Source organism: Stegodyphus dumicola, chromosome 9, assembly GCF_044657685.1.
Source record: "Stegodyphus dumicola isolate Sdum_Otavi_A_Nest chromosome 9, ASM4465768v1".
NCBI lineage: Eukaryota > Metazoa > Arthropoda > Arachnida > Araneae > Eresidae > Stegodyphus > Stegodyphus dumicola.
The window spans coordinates 121,577,916-121,597,567 of NC_140776.1; positions in this window are offsets into that span (position 1 = coordinate 121,577,916).

Consider the following 19,652-nt stretch of genomic DNA (forward strand, 5'->3'; position numbering starts at 1 on the left):
AATAATGAGAGCTTATTATGTTTCCTATATTTATGAAATTTTTTGCTGATGCATGATGCATGTAGAAGAAATACACATATGTTTGTAAGTAATAATTATAAATGTCATTGCTTCTTATTACAAGTCCTCCTGGCTTTCAGCTTTGATAAAGTTTGTAACCTTGGAGAAAAATGACTAGATATTAACTACATCATGAATTATAGACGCTCATGAGCCAGTCTGGTTCTTTTCTTATTCTTATCAATTTTTAACTACGAAAAGTAAAATTGCTCACATATAAACATGCTCCCAAACAAAGAACTATTCCTACAGCAAGATTTGTAACCGAGGGTATTTATCTTTTGGAAACTATGAAAAATACATATGTTTGTAAGTAATAATTATAAATGTCATTCTTCTTATTACAACTCCTCCTGGCTTTCAACTTTGATAAAGTTTGTAACCTTGGAGAAAAATGACTAGATATTAACTACATCATGAATTATCTCATGAGCCAGTCTGGTTCTTTTCTTATTCTTATCAATTTTTAACTACGAAAAGTAAAATTGTTCACATATAAACATGCTCCCAAACAAATACTATTCTTACAGTAAGATTTGTAACCGAGGGTATTTATCTTTTGGAAACTATGTAAAAAGTCTGATGTGGACATCACATTACTTCCTTGTACACCTATTAAATTATACACATTTTTTACTGCACTTCATTTAAAATGATTTCCTCGAATTGTTCCGTCTCAATTAACCGATCCCTCAACGCAAGTTGAAAATAGCATTAAAATTTGAAAATTTTGAAATTAAATATGCAGGTTAATTTTTGCCGTATGGGAGTCAAACTTTTTGTATTTTGTATTTTTTCATAACGAATATAAAATGTTTTAGTATAAGTGTAGGAACCGGAAGAGCACATTAAAGGTTAGATTTCGTCTTTGTCCAAAGTTAATTTTTCCTTAAATTTGAAATTGAGAAAACGTGAAAACATTTTTATCTTTAAAACTTTTAAGCCGGGTAAGGGGAAAGTGTTTATATGTTTTGGTACTGCAATCGGCAGTACGTGTTTGTACTGCCGATTACAATAAAAAAGGGAGGTGTATAATTAGATGTTATGACAGTCGCATGTACGAAATTTCAGCGTTCTACGGTAAATCAATCGTTTTTGAGTCATGGGAGATACATAAGAGAAATATATAAGTTTTTGAGTTATGCGAGACATCGCGGTCAATATTGTCGTTTGCACACAATATATGCCGCTTTTAATGTGTAAGGTATTTTGTCCCTTTTTTTCCGCGTGCCTTCGTGGCTAGCAATCGGGAGGATCAGCGTTCGAGACCCAGCGACGGTATTGCATATTTTTCGCGTCTGCTGCATCTATAAAATTAATGTAATCCCGGTTAATCTTATTGTTTGCGTACTGTTATCGAATTGGCGCAGTCTCACCCGTTTGTATACGAAAACTTGGAAAATACATCGCTTAATGGGATCAAAAAGGTCGGTTAATATTATGAAATACATTTTTTAAACTGAAATAAAATAGCCAAGTAAAACGTAAAGTCACCAATTAAGTTTAAAATGCACTATAAAAATTGCCAAATTAAAAAAAAAAACTGTCGCCAAGTACGGTTTAAGTCGGCAAACATCTTGGTTTCAATTTTAGCCAAACATTTAAAACTAGACTACACCCAAACAAAACAGTCCTAGAGGGACGTAGATTTTTCAATAATTCTATCGATTTTGAAGGAATCAGATAATGGTCCCAAATCTACAAGAACAAGAAAATACATGCACAACTGTTTCCTTTCCGTTAGAAAAAACATTCTCTGAAAACATCTACCACAAACTAAGCTTTCCTTTTTGATAAATTAAAAATTTTACATTGGCATATTTTATCCAAGAGGGATACCTTCCGAATATTACGATCAGGGGTAAAACATTGGTCAAGTAATTTCGAGAAACGTTATTTATAAATGAATTTTGGTATTTTGTTTATTAAAATGCTCTGTAATTGTCTATTTATATGTTTTCTGGTTGTAGTTATATTAAATTAGTTAAATTCCATTGTTGTTTTGAAGGATACATTTTCTCTTATTGTAATGTTATTAAAATAGCCGTGGAGAAACATGATCATATTAAGCGGCGACGACTGTAATGTACTTTAAATTATAATTATTTTTAATTCATGAATCATGAAACGAACGAGTAGATAAAACATCTATATGTTTGCCATTCAGAGTTTTTATGTAAATATAATGTTATAATTTTGCATGCATTATAATTAATCACCACTTCGAAAACAGGGAATTTAGTGTACCAGAAGATCCGAGAAATTTTCCAGATGTAATAACTTCAGTTTTGAAATGCTGATTCGTATCTATTGAATTAATAGAAAGAATATTATTCATAAATCTTCATGAAATAAAGATTCACTTTAAGATATCTTAAAATTTTTTTGAAACTCGCTGAAGATTTATTATAATAATATATAAGGTAACTAATTTATCTGATATTATGTAATTAATATAGCATTAATTACTCGGGTTGTAGTAATTAAAAGAGAAGCATATTGACTTCTAATTTGAAACCAAGCAAAATCTTAGACTAATGTTGGTTTTATATATTAACTCTATCTATTTTAAAGAAGACTGATGATTTCTTAACGAGGAAAAGGTCTCTATGAAGGAGAAAAAAATATTCTAATTATTTAGTTGTGAATATTTTTGCGGAGAGAAGAAAAAAAATTCCGTATCAGTCTCCCTCAAAACGCATGGTTTTTCATTAGCTCAAGGCCAACCTAAGACTTAATTTTGCTCGATTTCGAAGCAACTGGGATAATTTTATAGAGCATGTTTTCATTTTTCTCACGCGTAAACAAAACTTCTGAACTAACTTTTTCCTTAAGAAATCTTCTATGAAAGCTGTCATCCTCAAAGCAGATATCCTCCAGCAATTTAACATAGCAATCATTTGTCCATCTTGCTGATTTATTACCATTTCGTAAGGCTTTTAATAAGAAATGAAACTCAGGAAAGATAAAATTTAAAAATAAAGGATAAATTTATCACTGAAAATTCACATTTTGCTTATTATGTGATGTGAAGGAAAAGGAAACTCGTGCAGGAATTTCTGTATTATATTTGCCTGCCTATCGAGTATAAAAAGACTAATTTATTCATTATCTAAATCCTTTTACAAGAGAGTTTTTTATATGGCATTCCAGCTTTCTCTTTTTTAACATTCGACCTAATGGTAAAACTTCTTTTAGCCAATGGCTACTTAGACAACCCTCTATCAATACTTCTGAAAATTTTTGTTTGCTAACCTGTTTTTAATCTGATAATAGAATATAAATCATGTAAACTAAAACTAAATTACTTTTTAAAAATAAATTATACTTCAGCAAAACCACTTGTTTTATAATGATTACACTATGACACATTTGTGCAAATATAAACAGAATCATGCGGAGGATGAGGCATTCGTCTCAAATTAAAAAGACAGGAAGTTAAAATATACAGCCGAACTCCGCTGCAATGAACTTCAAAGGGCTGAAAGTTTGATTCGCTATATCCAATTCGATAAAAAAAGTAAAATTTATCCCAAAAAATATAAAAACCAATAGCAAAAAGTACTGACGAATTTACCTTTTATTTAAGATACATGGTTATAAGGAAAAAATCAATAGCTTTTGTAAAGACTAACTTATGCCGTTCAAAAGAACCTGAAGAATGCACTCTGAACCCAGAACTCAAACAGCATTCATACCAAAACAAAATGAAACCAATAAGGATAAACAAATTTCTTTCTTTTAAAAGCAAATCAACTCTATAACACAAACTCATAAGATTCAGTGCTTCCTCTTTCCGAATAGCGAAAGTTTCATAATTACTATTATATCATCACCCTGTTTGACAACTCAGTGAAGGAATTTGAATAGAATAAAAGAACCCAGTTACTTTCTTTAATTTAACAGTCGTGTACACTATGCAGAAACAACACTATAGGGTGTCCTAAGATTTGCTTAATGTGTCTTCGTTTTCCTAGAATAGGTATCACACCGGCTTCGCATAATCTTCGCTTAGAACACAGATAAAAGTGTGCTTGAGTGTAAAAGAAAAACAATGTAAAGATATTTTCCTTTAGGGAGGGAGTGTGGAATGTGGATCCTAACTTCCTAAATGTGGATAATTTTAAAGGTTAGTAAATGTTTTCCTCAAAACTTGCAGAAACTCTAGGAAAAATACAAAAAACTTTCGAACGAAGCCATTCATCTAGTTATATCCGATTTTGACATCTTTAAAAAAGCTTTTAATATTTTAAGTTCGCTAAAATTATGATATTAGGTGTATGGGAGATTGGAAAGGACAAAAAGTTCCTCTAGTTCGTATATCCAATTTTTTTACTTTTGGAAGTACGTTAAAACAGTATAGAACATTAAAAGTACAGGAAATTAGACGGAACCAAATCATTCGGTCGTTATATCTGACTCGTTATTAGCCAGGTTCGCTATTGCGTGGTTTGACTGTAATAACTTAAATTTATGTTAATATGAAAAGATGAAAAAAATTTAGAGGATGTAATATGAGGTCTACATCAGGTGTTAATATCTCTCCGTAATGCATCGTACTTTTACCACTAGCATGGAATTTTGTTTGTAAATAGGCAAAGCATGGGAGCCTTCGGTTTGTTAATGAATTGTTTGCACGAGCTAGCTTTCATGGACTACTTTGCATTTAAAGCAACGGAAGAAATGATTTGACAAAGAAAATGATTTCGGATGCCATCTAGGTCATCGTTCCGGTTTGGTAAAATTCCACCAGACAGTGAGTTTAAAGTATCATAGAAGTTTCAGTTACGCTCTAAATTCCAATTTGTTTTCAAAACCCTTTCAAAACATATCGCTGGGGGCTCTGTAAGCAGGTTAAAAGAACAAAGGAATATTTGTCTGCTGCCCCAATCGTCTCCAGACACTTTGCCAAGAGAAGTCCTCGAGCACGCCAGCGATGACCTCAGCTGGTCCTTGAACTCTTTCTCGGAGTAGCAAAAAGGAAACTGAAACTTCTATTTTGTTTGCCACATGATTTTGAGGAAAATTTGATAAAAGTTAATAGATTTTGAGGATTTTATTGTTTTAGAAAAGAAACGATGAGATGATCGACGTAGGAAGTTCAGGGGGAACAACGCTAAACGAGGTGGGAAATGCTCAAACTAAAAGTGCATTCTAATTTCTATAAATGGTGCAGTAAGCAGCTAAATTTAATACATATCAAAACATAGAGATGAGAAATTTCCATAATCACTTCAATTCCTATATCTTTATTGTTGAAACCTGAAGAATTTGTGTGTACATATGTATGTATGTATGTATGCACTATTCTTTCATTGAGGAAAAACAACGGTACCTAAAGCCATCGAATTTTGAATACATACAGTCCTCTGCACGAACATGTGCACCTCGAAGACCTAATTTTGAGTTTTAAATCTGCTTTTAGCCCATTTCACATTTTGCCTGAACATAATGAATTTCTGATTAAAATACCTGATATCGACACCACATGACTTCCTTGTACGGCTTATTAAATTGTATACTTTTTTGATGTACCTCATTTAAACATATTTACTCGAATTATTCTAATTCGAGTAACCTATCCCTCGAGGTAAGTTGAAAATGACAACAAAAATTGCAAATTTTGAAATTAAATATCCTTTTCAATATTTGTTATGCCTGAGTCAAACTTCTTATAATTTTATTTTTTCATAAAGAGCATAAAACTTTCCCAAGAACGGTATAAGAACCGAAAGACCGTATTAAGAATTAGATTCCTTTACTTGTCCTAAAAAGTTTTTTTTAAATTTGACATTGCCAAAACATGAATACAGGATGTCTATAATTAAAGAATCCTATTTCAAAGCTGCCTACTAGGAAAACCGGTGATTAGAAATTTGTGAAATTTTGTGCCGGACTTAATGAAGGGATGAGAATTTTTTCCACAGAAAAAACAAATAGTTACAAAGAGTGTCACCAGAAGGCGTTTAACTTTGAATACCTGTAGTAAAAATGTAAATCTTTGTAGACGTCATGGAGCAGAAACCGAGGAAGATAGGTTATGGAATCTAGAAACATTTTGACTTTTTTCTTTGTTTTCAATGTGCTTTTCCTCTCAATGACAATAAGTTTACGATCTTTCGCTTTGTTAGTAAATTGTTTTATCAAAACAGTAATTCCGCAGTAGCTGCTGTACGGAAATTTCGGATCTTGAAGGGGTTTCTAATAGGTGCAATGAATGTTAAAAATCTTCGAAAAATGATAACGAAGTTTGAAGAATAGGATCGTTTTCTGATAGTTCTGGAAGAGGAAGAATACCTGTTCTGCAGAAGTAGGAGAGGTTGCGCTTCGTGTCGTAGAGGACGCAGTTTCTAACTTTCAGTCTAGCATCAGTGTCTGGCGTATAGTAGAGGAGGTGGATAAATCACATTTTCTCCGCAAGATCTTGCTTGTGGAATATCCTCCGATATTCCACTCGACTCCGGTTATCACTTCACTTTCTTGCTCGCTTTGAGATCGATTCGGAATGGCCTTGGAATATCATCTGGACAGACGAAGCTCATTTTCATCTGGACGGTGCAGTGAATACTCACAACTGCCAAATCTGGGAATTAGAAAGTGCGCGTCCTATCTTAGAGGTTCCATTGCATTCACCAATAGTGACAGTATGGTGTGGATTTCCTACGTTATTTATTTTCGGCCTCTTTTTTGAGAAAATTCCACAGGCCCAGTCAAATGCTCGATCACCGGGCACTGATATGCATCGCTGTTAGAGAGCGAAATTGTTCCGTTACCACAAGCACACACAATCTTAATGCAACAGAGAGTTCCCCCACACACGGTGTGCTACGAAATGTTTCTAAATGTCATTTTATAGAACAGCGTGCCATTAGCCGCCGCTTTAGTAATGTGTGGCCTTCCCGATCCCCAGACCTCAATCCATGCAATTTTTGACTTTGAGGACATTTTAAACATCTGGTAAGTCAGGAGAATCCAAGAACTTTACCTGATCTAGTCTAGTCAGCCTTTCACGCCACGTGCTGAACATTTCTCAACACACACTTCGGTCAACTGCGGAACATGCCATCTTGCGATTTCAGATGGTAACTAAAGATGTTTTTGTGCAACAAAATTTGTAAAATTTTAAAACTATTGTACAAGTGTGCCTAAATGTGTAATTTATTTATATAATGCCCTCTGGTGACGCTATTTGTAACTAATTTTTCTTTCGCTGAAAGAAATTCTCGTTCCTTAAGTCCGCCATAAAATTTCAAAATTATCTAATCATTGGTTTCGTTTGTTGACAGCTTTGAAACAGGGCTGTTTAATTATAGGCACCTTGTATTTTCGCAATTTAAAACACTTCTATAATTGGAATTATGTGACTAGAATCAACTATTGCGAAAATAAAGGCCGAGCAAGGATTTTTAAGGCCGGATGAGAGGGCTGGATTTACGATATATATAACCAGCCTCCTTATTAATACCGAAAGAATTTATGTATATGTTACCGTGAAAGACCGAAATTGGAGAATGTCGACTTTCACTGGAGAATATCAACATTCACCAAATACGTCGGTGAAAGACCGAATATTTCACTACATTCTTGTATATTCGGACCCTCACCGGTGTATGTCGACAATCACAGATATGCTCTGGTGAAAGTCGAAAAGAGAGGTCATTAAGTGCCATAATAGTTTAAGTTGTTGCAATAAATAATATACATAATTACATAATTTAGTAAGTTTTTTATTACTGTTATTTTATTTTTTCATTTAGAACGTACTGTATAATTAAGTAAGTTTTTAACTTCTATTATTTTCCTTTCTCATTTTGAATGTATTGTGTGTTTTAGGTTCTCATATTCTTAAGTTCTTATTTCAAGTTTCAAGTGCGTTTATTCGAGACTGAATTACGTAGAAGAAAATATAATATTGTTATATGTTCAACATTCACCATTAGTACATGGTGAATGTCGACATTGACCGGTGTAAGTCAGAAATAAGAGTATTTTGAAAATATTTCGGACATACACCAAGAGACTATGTGAATGTTGACATTCACCTGTGAAAGACGACATTCTCCAGATTTCGGTGTTTCACCGTAACATATATATACTTTACATATATATAACTTAACATACATATATACTATACTATACGTAACATATATATATATACAACAAAAAGGGAGTTATTCTACATGTTATAAAAGTCCCATATGCAAAATTTCAACGTTCTGCGGCTAATAGTTTTTGAGTTATGCGAGATACATGCATACATAATACAGATGTCAAGAAAAGATCCATTTTTAATTCATTTTAAATCCCTTTTTCAATCTGTTTTGTAAAAAAAAAAAAAAAAAAAAAAAAAAAAAAAAAAGGTCCTTTATTTTACCCGAACGTCCTGGCTTTTCAAAAGGCTATTTATTGTAAATTTCAATGCCCACTAAATCTTTGTTGCTTTTATCATCACTAGCAGTCCATACGCGCTAAAGATACTAGCCGCTTGATTGTTGCATTTCGATGATTTTTACTCATCTTAAGAATAACTAATAATTACAAAGGATGGACACATTTATAATAAAGATTTTAACAACCCATGTTTTAAAATTTAAGCACGTATTTGTAATTTATGTAATTAGTATATTTGACAGATCTAATTCTTAATTATAGTTCTTCACAGGACTTAAAGCTTCTAGAAATTAAAAACATAGTGTTATGTAAGTAGAGGTTAACATGATTTCTAACTTAAAAGACCATATAGGAAAATATAATTTATAAATAAAACAATAGTTTAATGGCTGTTCACTTAAAGTAATTTTTACTTTAACCCTTCAAGAAAGAACGAACTTTTGATATATCGACTTTGAATCACTTCAAAAACTGTATTTTCCACAGAAGTTGAATCAAATGAAAGTCAAGAAAATCTTAAATTACCTTGAACGCATATCGTTATATTTCCATTGTTATCTCAATAAGAAAGGTTATTCCACCGGAGCAGAAGCCTTGAGAAGAGTGCGTTACCACATGACTGTTGACCCCTTACATGGGTCGGCCAGGTTCTAATGTAGTGTTTTCCGAGCTTTTCTCATCGCGGACCATTTTTAAGCTCTAAAATTCTTAAAAACACTAAAGCAGATTTGGATGTTTCGTTATAATAAATGATAATACAGATATATTAAATATATAAAATAAACATTTATTCCAGTTTTTACATCATATTTGAAAAAACACCTTTTTTTTAAAAAATTCTGCAAAAAAGACACATAAAACTAATTAACTAAAATAAATAACATAAATAAAATATAATTATACAAAAAGTTTTTACACAATAAACTTTTATTTAAAATGGATGTAATAATTAATGCACTAAAAGGAGAAAAATAATTTATTGTATACTTTAATGGAGATAATAGATTAAACAATTCTATTGGTAGAATTCATCTACAATTTTATATCGCGAATAATAAACGCGTGGGACGCCCCTGACAAATTAAAAAAGATAATGGCTGATACATTTGGCAATTAAATTAATAGTTTTCGTTATTTAGGTTCCCAATGCTTTTATCATTTGCGGTATAAAATTATATATGAATTCTGTAAATACAATTATTTAATCAATTATTCCCATTGAGTTATATAATAAATTATGGTTCTCGATTTATTGCGCCATGTGGGCCTTTTATTACGCCTTCAGGCCTTTTATTGCGACATTAAGTGCTCCATGAAGGCAAACTTCATTATTAAACGCTTCATCATTAAACGCAAACTCCAAATGCTTTTTAATTACGTCTTGCTATTAATTACTCCAAATGCTTTTTAATTACGTCTTGCTATTAATTACTCCAAATGCTATTAATTACGTCTGCTTCAGACTGCAATACATCTTTTTAAAAAAACGCAGAATATCTCTCAATTACGATATTTCTATCATTTTTATTTTATTTTAAAAGAGGACGAAAAATTTGTTTTATAAACCATGAAAATTTCGAAACATTACATAAATAGCAAATAGCAAATAAATAGCAAATAGTCTAAAAAAGTCCAGCGATTTTCAAAAATTCAGAAATTAAATTTTACAAGTACTAAAGTAACAGTACAATTTAGAAATACAAGTTTTATTTCCAAAATTCTGGTTACGCAGTGCTCGTGGTCGGGCGGGAGACTACTTGACTACTACTACAGAGTTGTATTCAAAATTTAGTTGCTCTATACACTACTGTGTTTTTTCACGGTGCGAAGAATACAAACCTACATATATACATAATCTTCATTATTTAATAGGAAGGAAGAGATTAACGAATACCAGTTATATCAGTGGCTCTCAACCATGGGGATTTCATAGTTTTGGGGGGCGATGCAGTCAGCCTTTTATTTAGCTGTTAAATATTTAGTTTTTGTTTATAAATATAACAAACTATTTTTATTCAAGTTTTGGTATGCATCAACATTTTCTATGCTTTTTTTAAATTTGTAAACATATCAGAAAATAATCTAAATAAATGTAGGTATTTAGTTTTCGAGTTGTAAGTGGGAATGATCTAACAATGGTGAAAGAGATGCATTAGGGCAGAAAGGTTCAGAACACATGAATTAGATGTTCCGCTTCATTTTGCGTGACCATATAAATTAAAGAACGCTATGTTTCGCGGAAAGTTTACTAAATGCTTTATTTTCTTGAATCATAGACACGTACTCCTAGTTATTAAGTTTCTCAAAATAAGATAGAAAATTGTATAGTGTGGTTCAGACGTTTCCATACCCATGGTTTAAGTATCACAGAGAGCAACGTTAGCCTAATTTGAGTTTATTTATCTAGTACATATTATAGTTAAATACTTACATATAATAACTACGTATCTAGTGGATCTGTATATGCTCCACTGTAGGCTTATAAGGTATTCACCCGCCTTCTTAGCATGCCTTCGTGGTGTAGTGGTCAGAACACTTGACACGTATTCAAGAAGTCTGTGGTTCGAGTTCCGGCGAGGGCATTGCTCATTTTTCACATCTCTCAGCATCGAAAATCCTAATGACTCTACTGTGGCGTCCGAACTAAGAAAGGTGGTGGATGATGATCTTCGACCACCAGGACATGATGATTCGGCCCCCTAATCTCCAGTCGCCCTTTAAAAAGGGGGAGTATATAAGGTATTCGTGGTGCTTAAAATTAGTATTTAAGAAAATGAAGTCTGTAGCAACGTTTTTTGAACACCGTGTACATATTTTGTAAAGAAAAATATAGAAGTTTTTAATGGAACATTTAGACCGAAATCAACTTCCAAGAAACGTGTCTGCTCATTTTTTCCCAAGAAAGGTGCCTGCTCATTTTTTTGTGGATTTGCTATTCAAAGTAAGTTTTATTTCTCCCTTTTTATGCGTGTGTGTTGTATGAAATCCATTACCGATAACCTTGCTCACCAGAAAATGTTCCATGAGATTGGTTTAACATCACAAACATTTCCGAGCGACGTGGCAACTGTGTCGTTAAACGGCCAAAAACCTCACCCCTCATCCCAAAAGAAGAAGATTCTATTTCCATCTCTTGAGCAGAGTACGGGAACAACTGAAGAGCGGAAGTAGGTCGGGGTTTACCTGCCCTTGACGAGAAGCCAAGAGTGCAAGCCCAACGACACAGAATGCACGATGGCCATCCTAAACACGTGAAAGGAAAAGATACTAGGAATAAGAAAGTTTTTTTCTCCCCGTCAAAATATATACAACAGGAGCCTTGTCGAAAGCTTTGTAACTCCTTAAATAGTTTGCTACTGTTACCTGCTTTTTCAACGAATTTCAGTCATAATGCTAGAACAAAATGTATGCAACAAACCGTTATACGTTACATGGTTTTATAATATGCACTAAAAAGTCGCAATATTTTCCCGTCACATGTAACCAAATTAAATTGGTACTCGCAATGCCTGTATAATACAATGACGAATTTTGAATCAAAATTTAAATGAATGTTATGTGACTTTTATTTATATCATTTTCATATCTCTTCATTTTCTTTACATTACTTAAAATTCATGTAATGTCCCAATACAATATTTTTATGGGCAATCTAAGATTTTATTTTCACTCAAATATGATAAAGAATATTACGATTACTAAAGATTATTCCTTTTTAGGGAAATTCACTAGAAACACCTTGCCGGGGATCAATGGCTAATCTCTAAGTTTGAAACGTTGTAAGAAAGCAAAAGCCATAATCAGAACGAATTGTTATTCTCGATTATATGGATGCAAATTTTCCGGTTTGCGGATTATCCCTACATGGCAGTGCCTACGCGTTCTTACTCAACGCTGTACGCAAGAGTACCAAAAGCTTGATCGAGGGAAACAATCAATAACACTTATCTCGATTGGGGAGAAAGTTTCTTGTTAATACAGAAATAAGAACTTTATATCATTGTGAAAAGTCGAGCACAAATACTCAATAACTGAAGTTGTAATCCAAAAAACTGAAATGTAAAATTCTTTGAAAATGTCGATCAGGAAAACATCTGGGAATAGTTCGATGGCGATTCCCTGAGCCGGGCTTTGAATGTTGGAGTGATGCGGATATCGTTTCAAATGTCACAAGAACATAATAGGCAGAGACAGCAATAATTTCCGTTCTGTTGGACTTCGTCGATCATATGAAGTACAATGATAAAACTGTACTTCGAAAAATACTAAAACTTTCTAAAACAAACCGTAAAATTACCCATTTTTTTAAAGAAATAAATACTCAGAGTATGCGTGAAAACTGATTGTTTGGCTTATCCGTGGTTTTCAATTATGCGTGATCTGCTTTCCGTTCATCAGCCCTGATAATGGACTGTTAAGAACACTGTTAAGAACTGATTTTTTTTTATTCTTAAGAATTTGTTGAAGAAGGAAAGAATGAAGACTTAAGTGACCATTCAATTCAACTGCAAAAATTCATTTACCACATAAACAAATATTGTTACGAAAATACACTCTATAACAAAAAAAATCGACGCACCAAGAAGGAATCATCCAATTGCTTTGACATAAATTTTTTGACCAAATATGCAAATGATGAAAATTTGGTGTCCAATCAATGAATAGTGCAATCTCCAGTGCATTGGAACTGCACATTCAGCAGATGTATATAAAGAGCTCTTCGTGAATTGTTGTTAAAAATTTCTGTTGCATTTCGATTTAGGATACCATTCAATGACTGAAAAAATGCCTCACCGCAGGATTCGAGATCATTAGGAGCAACTGCCAGAGTTTAAAACAGGTCGTCTCATTGAATTGAAAGAGACAGGTTGAGCAAATCGGAGAATCGCTCGTCATATGAGTCGAAGATGCGGTGATTAGAAGATGCTGGCAAGAGTGGGTGGGCAATGGCAGATTTAAGCGTCATGATGGTAGTAGTCGAACTAGAGCCACAACAGATCGGGAGGACAGAGTGATTGTCAGGTTAGCTGTCACAGCACCTGATTCATTGTTAGCAGACGTGCGACCCGCACACAAGTATCCACCATGACCATTCACAGTCGGTTGATAGAGCCAAATCTACGCTTGTACCGACCGTTACGCAACCTGCCATTCACGCCTGCACACTGTCGAGCCAGATTACAGCGGTTCTTGGCCCGATCAGGTTGGAATGATACTGACTGAGAACGTATAGTCTTTAGCGAAGAATCCCGCTTCCAACTGTATCGTGACGATCATCGAAGACGTGTCTCTGGAGACGTCCAGACCAGTGTACCGATCCTGCTTTCACTATTGCACGCCAAACAGGCACTCAACCAGGCGTTATGGTCTCGGGTGCTATTTCCCTTGATAGCAGGACCTCTTTGGTCATCATTAGAGGCACAACGCAGCGGTACATCGACGACATCCCGAGACCTGTTTTGCAACTGTTCCTTTTGGAGTACCCTGGCCTTATTTTTCATCAAAATAATGCCAGACCATATACGGCATGTTCTACTATGAACTGTCTTATGGCTTGTCAAACACTTACTTGGCCAGTCAGGTCGCCAGATCTCTCTCCCAACGAGCATGTCTGAGATATGATCTGAAGGTGACTGCATCTACCAAGGAATGTTTATGACCTAGCCCGATAATTGGAGCAAATTTGGCAAGAAATACCGTATGAGACCATCCAGGAGCTTTATCAGTCTATGCCACGCCGTGTGGCAACTTCCATCCAAACTAGAGGTGGTTCAACACCTTATTAAGCTCCTTACTTTATAACTATGAAATAACCATTCAATTGTTCTGAAATTTTAATCATTTTCTATTTTCTATATAATATTCCTATCCACCAATTTTGTCTTCATCGGACAACTCCTTCTTGGTGCGTCAATTTTTTTCGTTTTAGAGTGTATATTGTTACGTACGTAAGTGTTCGTAAGGAACTGAGTGCACACAGAACAGATAATTACTTGATGAAATTTATTTTTCCCAAAACAACAAAAAACTGTACAGTTCTGGAACTTTTCACAAAACAAATACAGCTCTTCTCAGTAGGACAGATTGACACTTCAGAGTACTAAAAAAATTGAACACAATGCAATGCAAAGCGAATCTAAAAGCGAAGCTCACACGGAGATCTCTCAATATTATGAACTCAACTGAAAACTGATCATCTCGCCGGTCTTATGCAGTTCCTCCCCCCCCCTGCCCGAAGAGAAATTTCCAACACCTTCGAATTCTCGAAGCTGCTGAAAAACATACACAATTACAGTTACACAAGGAAGGATACAGTTACAATTACATAGGGATCGGACGAGTTACAGTTACACAGCGATCGTACCATAGAACGTTTGGCGATTTCTTGCCAAATTCGGTGACAAAGTCTAGGAGTTGAAACCATCGCCAGTTTGGTGCTATAGCCATTTTACTCAATATTAAATGGACTTGCTCTTCTAACATTATTTTTCAGGCGGTTTCAGGCCTTCTTGAGGTCTTTAATGTTACGTTATATAATAGATACTACAACGGGCCCTATCTCACCAATGTTAAATGGACGTACACCTATAACTCTATTTTTCCGGCAATGATTTGGCCCACCAGCGGCCGAGCGGTAAAATCGCTGAACACTGGTAGTTCGGTCCGAGGTTCGAATCCCGCGAACGGGCTGGCTGCATGGGCGTTTTCGTGGTTTTCCTCATGTATAACGTGTATGCGAGCCAGTTTCCCTTAGAAAGTCCTCCACGAAGGCATCCCTCCCCTTAGGCAGATAGCCCTAGTGTGCTTTGCCTTATTCTCAATACACCAACTCCGGCAATGATTTGCATTATGATGCTTTTCATACTACTTACACAAGAACTACTACAATTATAATTTTACTAAAATTATTTACATGCATATAAAATGCATAACAAGATGCTGTTTTTCTTTCTGATTAGGCATCAGCATCTCGAAAATCAATCAACAAACCTACTTACGAGCTGGTGTTTATTTCTTTTCGATTGAAGGAAATTTCATATCTTTAACAACAGATTCAAAACTTTCCTCTTCAGTTACTTTGTAGCAAAATACCGTAATACTGCAGAAAGTTTACAGTGGTTTCTTCCATTGCTGACAAGTGCCATAAGCACATATTTTAAAATTGAACGCAAAAAAAAAAGAATTCTCACGGAAAAGGCGACGTAGCTTCACTGAAGCATTGTTATGAGCATAGTGCCTGAGGTACTGTTGGGCGCATGCTTGCCAGAGTTTGGCACATTCTGAAAATTTGGCTACTTCTACTAAAGTGGTGGGGCTGACATGTAAGTACCAAATCGTGTTTTGGGGATTAAAAGTAATGAATTTTTTAATTCACCATTAAGTGAAAATGAAGCTGTTGCATCCTTTCAAGAAAGGAATATTTTACTCTTTCCCAAATTTTCGAAAATGGACTTGGAAGGCAGATATGTATCATAGCGAAAGCCATGATGCAAAGTAAAAAATTAACTGAAAAAGGCATTCGCATTGGCAACTAGCTCACAGCCTCAGAAATCACATTCCTGACTGTGGTAAGACTGTTGGTCGAAGAGATTAATGGCAACCTGAAATATAAATTATAATGTTTTAGCACCAGAAGTGCAATTAGTATTTAACCTTACTTTTTGGTTCGTATCACTTTTCAAACTGTTGCCACCAAATGTTATTGCCATGAATAATTAAAAAAATAAATAATGAAGAATCTAAATGTATATGGGAATCGAGCCACACGGGAATTAAAAGCATTTAAATTCATCTTGAATTTCTTGCCAGTACTATAAAAAATTAAATTGCGTGACGGAATTCGAAAGATGCAATAGTTTTTGAGTTTATCGTCTATGAGATGACGTTTCTAAAAGCGGCTAACGTTTTTTTCATAAAAAACAAGGCGTTTACTGATCATGCGTAGGCGATCAGACCTGGACAGATATAGATCTGAATAAAATGAAACCTGATACTTGGAACCAGTACTCTGTTTCATGATAATACATCGTCCCCACAACTTTAGGGGCTGAAAGCTGATGAGCTTCAAAATCAAATTTTTCTTTTCTTTCTTTCTTCAAGACAGTACTTCTTACTTCTGTTTCGTTTTTAAAACGAGCTGCTTAAGTCGCTCAGACAAGAGGGACTTAAAAGTAATCGCTGAAAAAATTGTAGAGAATGTGTCAGAAAATGCTGGCATTAGAAAAATTATTGAAAATTCGGATGTCTTCAAAAAGAACTTTGAATTTATTCGTTGCATGGTCAAATCGATCGCCTAAGATCAGGCCCCTAAAATAAGTAATGAACACTCTCTGTTAGAGATCGAACGCCTTAAGTTAGCCCAAATTAAAAAGCAGACTGAACTAGAAAACTTGAAAACACAGTCAGTATCTGATGATTGAAGAAATGCGCAGATTGGAGTTGAAAATTTAATAAAAGTATTGAAACGCTTACAATCTCGTTTCCTGAGCAACCAGAGGCATTGCATTTGTTTTTCATTCCATTGGAAAAAGCGTTTGCCACCAAATAAGTTCCAGAAGCCTTACAAGCTGAGATAATAATTATTTTGCTAAGGGTTAAAACTAATAATGTTTTATCGTATGCAACTGAGGAGGAATGGTGGGATTACGAAAACTAAAAGATTTGTTTTAGCTGAATTTCAACCAACACCAAGAGAAATTCTTAACGCCATTAAACACGCTCAACGAGCAGCAAACGAGTCGCCGTAATGTTTGCATCGCGATTAACCGCAACATTCGAATACTATTGTCAGATTAGGGAAACACAAAATGACTTTAAAAAGTTATGTGATTTAATTGTTAAACTGAATGAAACTTTGGATTTTAAAACGAAAGAATGTATACGTGTTCACGGAGGAAAAATATCGTTTAATCCAACCACTTTAGGGCAAAAATGTGATTTATATTTTTCATCCCAAGGAAAATCACTGTCTGAAATACATAACCCTAAATTTCAGCCTAAAGAATCAAAAGTACCAAGTGTTCGAAACCAAACTATTAAGAATGACTCATTTCATCGAAATAAACGTGAAGTCTACCGCATGGGATTCCGTCGCGCCAGAGAAATCATATAATATTTGTGGGGAGAAAAGGAGAAATTTTTCATTTCGCTAGGGATTGAGTAAAACGATTAAAAAAAAAACAAACCGAATAAAATAAGGGAACGGGGGAAAAAACAAAAATAGTGTTAATAATGTCAGTTTCGTTCAAGAGTTACAATATGCTGGTATTTTAGTAGAAAATAAAAAAAAAAAAAAAAAAAAGAAAGAAAAGAAAAGAAAAGCACTTATCGATTCGGGAGCTCAAGTTACAAACTCATCATTAACTGAAATAAAACACCGCTGCAGGTAAAATAATACTTAGCTCTTGTTTTGATGAAAAAAAAAAAAAAAAAGAGACATGTATCGCCATAGGCAAACAGTAAGGTATTTTATTCAAATTTAATCTTCCTGTTATGGATTAACAAACTAAGCCAGATTCTAGAATATTGTATGTGAATATGACATAGCATCTTATTTTTCAAATCTCATTTATATTACTTAATAAAGCGAAAGCAATAAAACTAGTTAATAATTTGAAATTTTATTTTACTTTCTATTATAAATAATGATACGAATTAAAATGCATCTAATTTATAAAATACCTTATTTATAAATTAAAAATTATTTGCAACTCTACCGCAACTCCCAAAAGATGTTTTGAACATCAAATACTACGTTATTCGCATAAAATAGTTTGAAATATTTTATTTTGGAGATAGTTTACGATGCAGCATCAAAGCGGTAGTCTTTCTGCATATAAAAATCTGACGTGGACACTACATGACTTTCTTGTACAGCCTATTAAAGTATACACATTTTTTGCTGAAATTCATTTTCATTAAATTCTTATTTCCTCGACTTATCCTAACTTAATTAACCGATTCCTCGAGACAACTTGAAAATGACATCCAAAACTGCAAATTTTGGAATTAAATATTCCAGTAAATTTTAATAAATAATTATTGTCGTACGGAAGTCAAACTTCTTGTATTTTTATCTTTTCACAACGAGTATAAACCCTACCCCTATACAAGTATAGGAACCGCCAGACCGCATTCAAATTTATATATCTTTTATTTTTCCTAAATAATTTTTTTTAAATTTGACATCACCAAAACATGAATATTTTCTTTATTTAGAACCCTTCTGTGATTAGAAGTACATATCTACGACCAAAGATTGCATAAATAAAAGCCGAGTAAGGCGCTTGAATATATATATATATATATATATATATATATATATATATATATCGTCTTACTGGTCGTTATACACTTTTGATACTGTCGATGCAATAGAAATGGGAGGTGCACAACCAAATGTTACAACAGGTCCATGTACAAAATTTCAAAGTTCGTTTTTCACTTACGCGAGATACATACATACATAAGCACAGAAGTCAAGAAAAAAATCAATTCCGAATCTATTTTAAATCCCTTTTCCAATCCGTTTTGTAATACAGAATCCTTTATTCTGTCCGTACGTAAGGATATTATACAAAACGATAGACGAGGGATTCGAGAACGGTAAAAATTGATATTTTAATTGAAATCTGAAATACAAAATACTTCCTTTACTTAAAACAAAAAAGTAAAACTATATAAAAGGAAACAATTCGAAGATTTAAATATCAGTTTCTAAAAGACGAATCAACTATATAACGCAAACTGATAAGATTCCTTTCTTTCTCTTTCTCTCGGAATAGCGATAATTTTAAAATTTCCATCATAGTATGAGCTTTGGATAGAGTCCTGCCTGACGACTCAAGGTACTTGAACATAATCAGAAAACTTATTTACTTTCTTTGGTTCAATGATCACATATACCATATGCGGAGAGCACTATAATAAAGTGTATTAAGGTAGGTTTATTGTATCCTCGCTCTCCTAAATTGAGTGTTACAGTTTCTTAAGTCACAGTCTGTGGGAAGATAAGAAAGACACAGAGAAAAGTGGGATTGAACATAAAAGAAAAGCAGTGTAAATGTGTTTGTTCTTTACAGGTGTGTGAATCCTAATATCCTATACGTGGACGGTTTTAAGGGTTAGTCAGTTTTTCATTAAAACTTGCGGAAACAAATACGAAAAAGTTTCAAACGAATATATCCATATAGAGAGGGTAT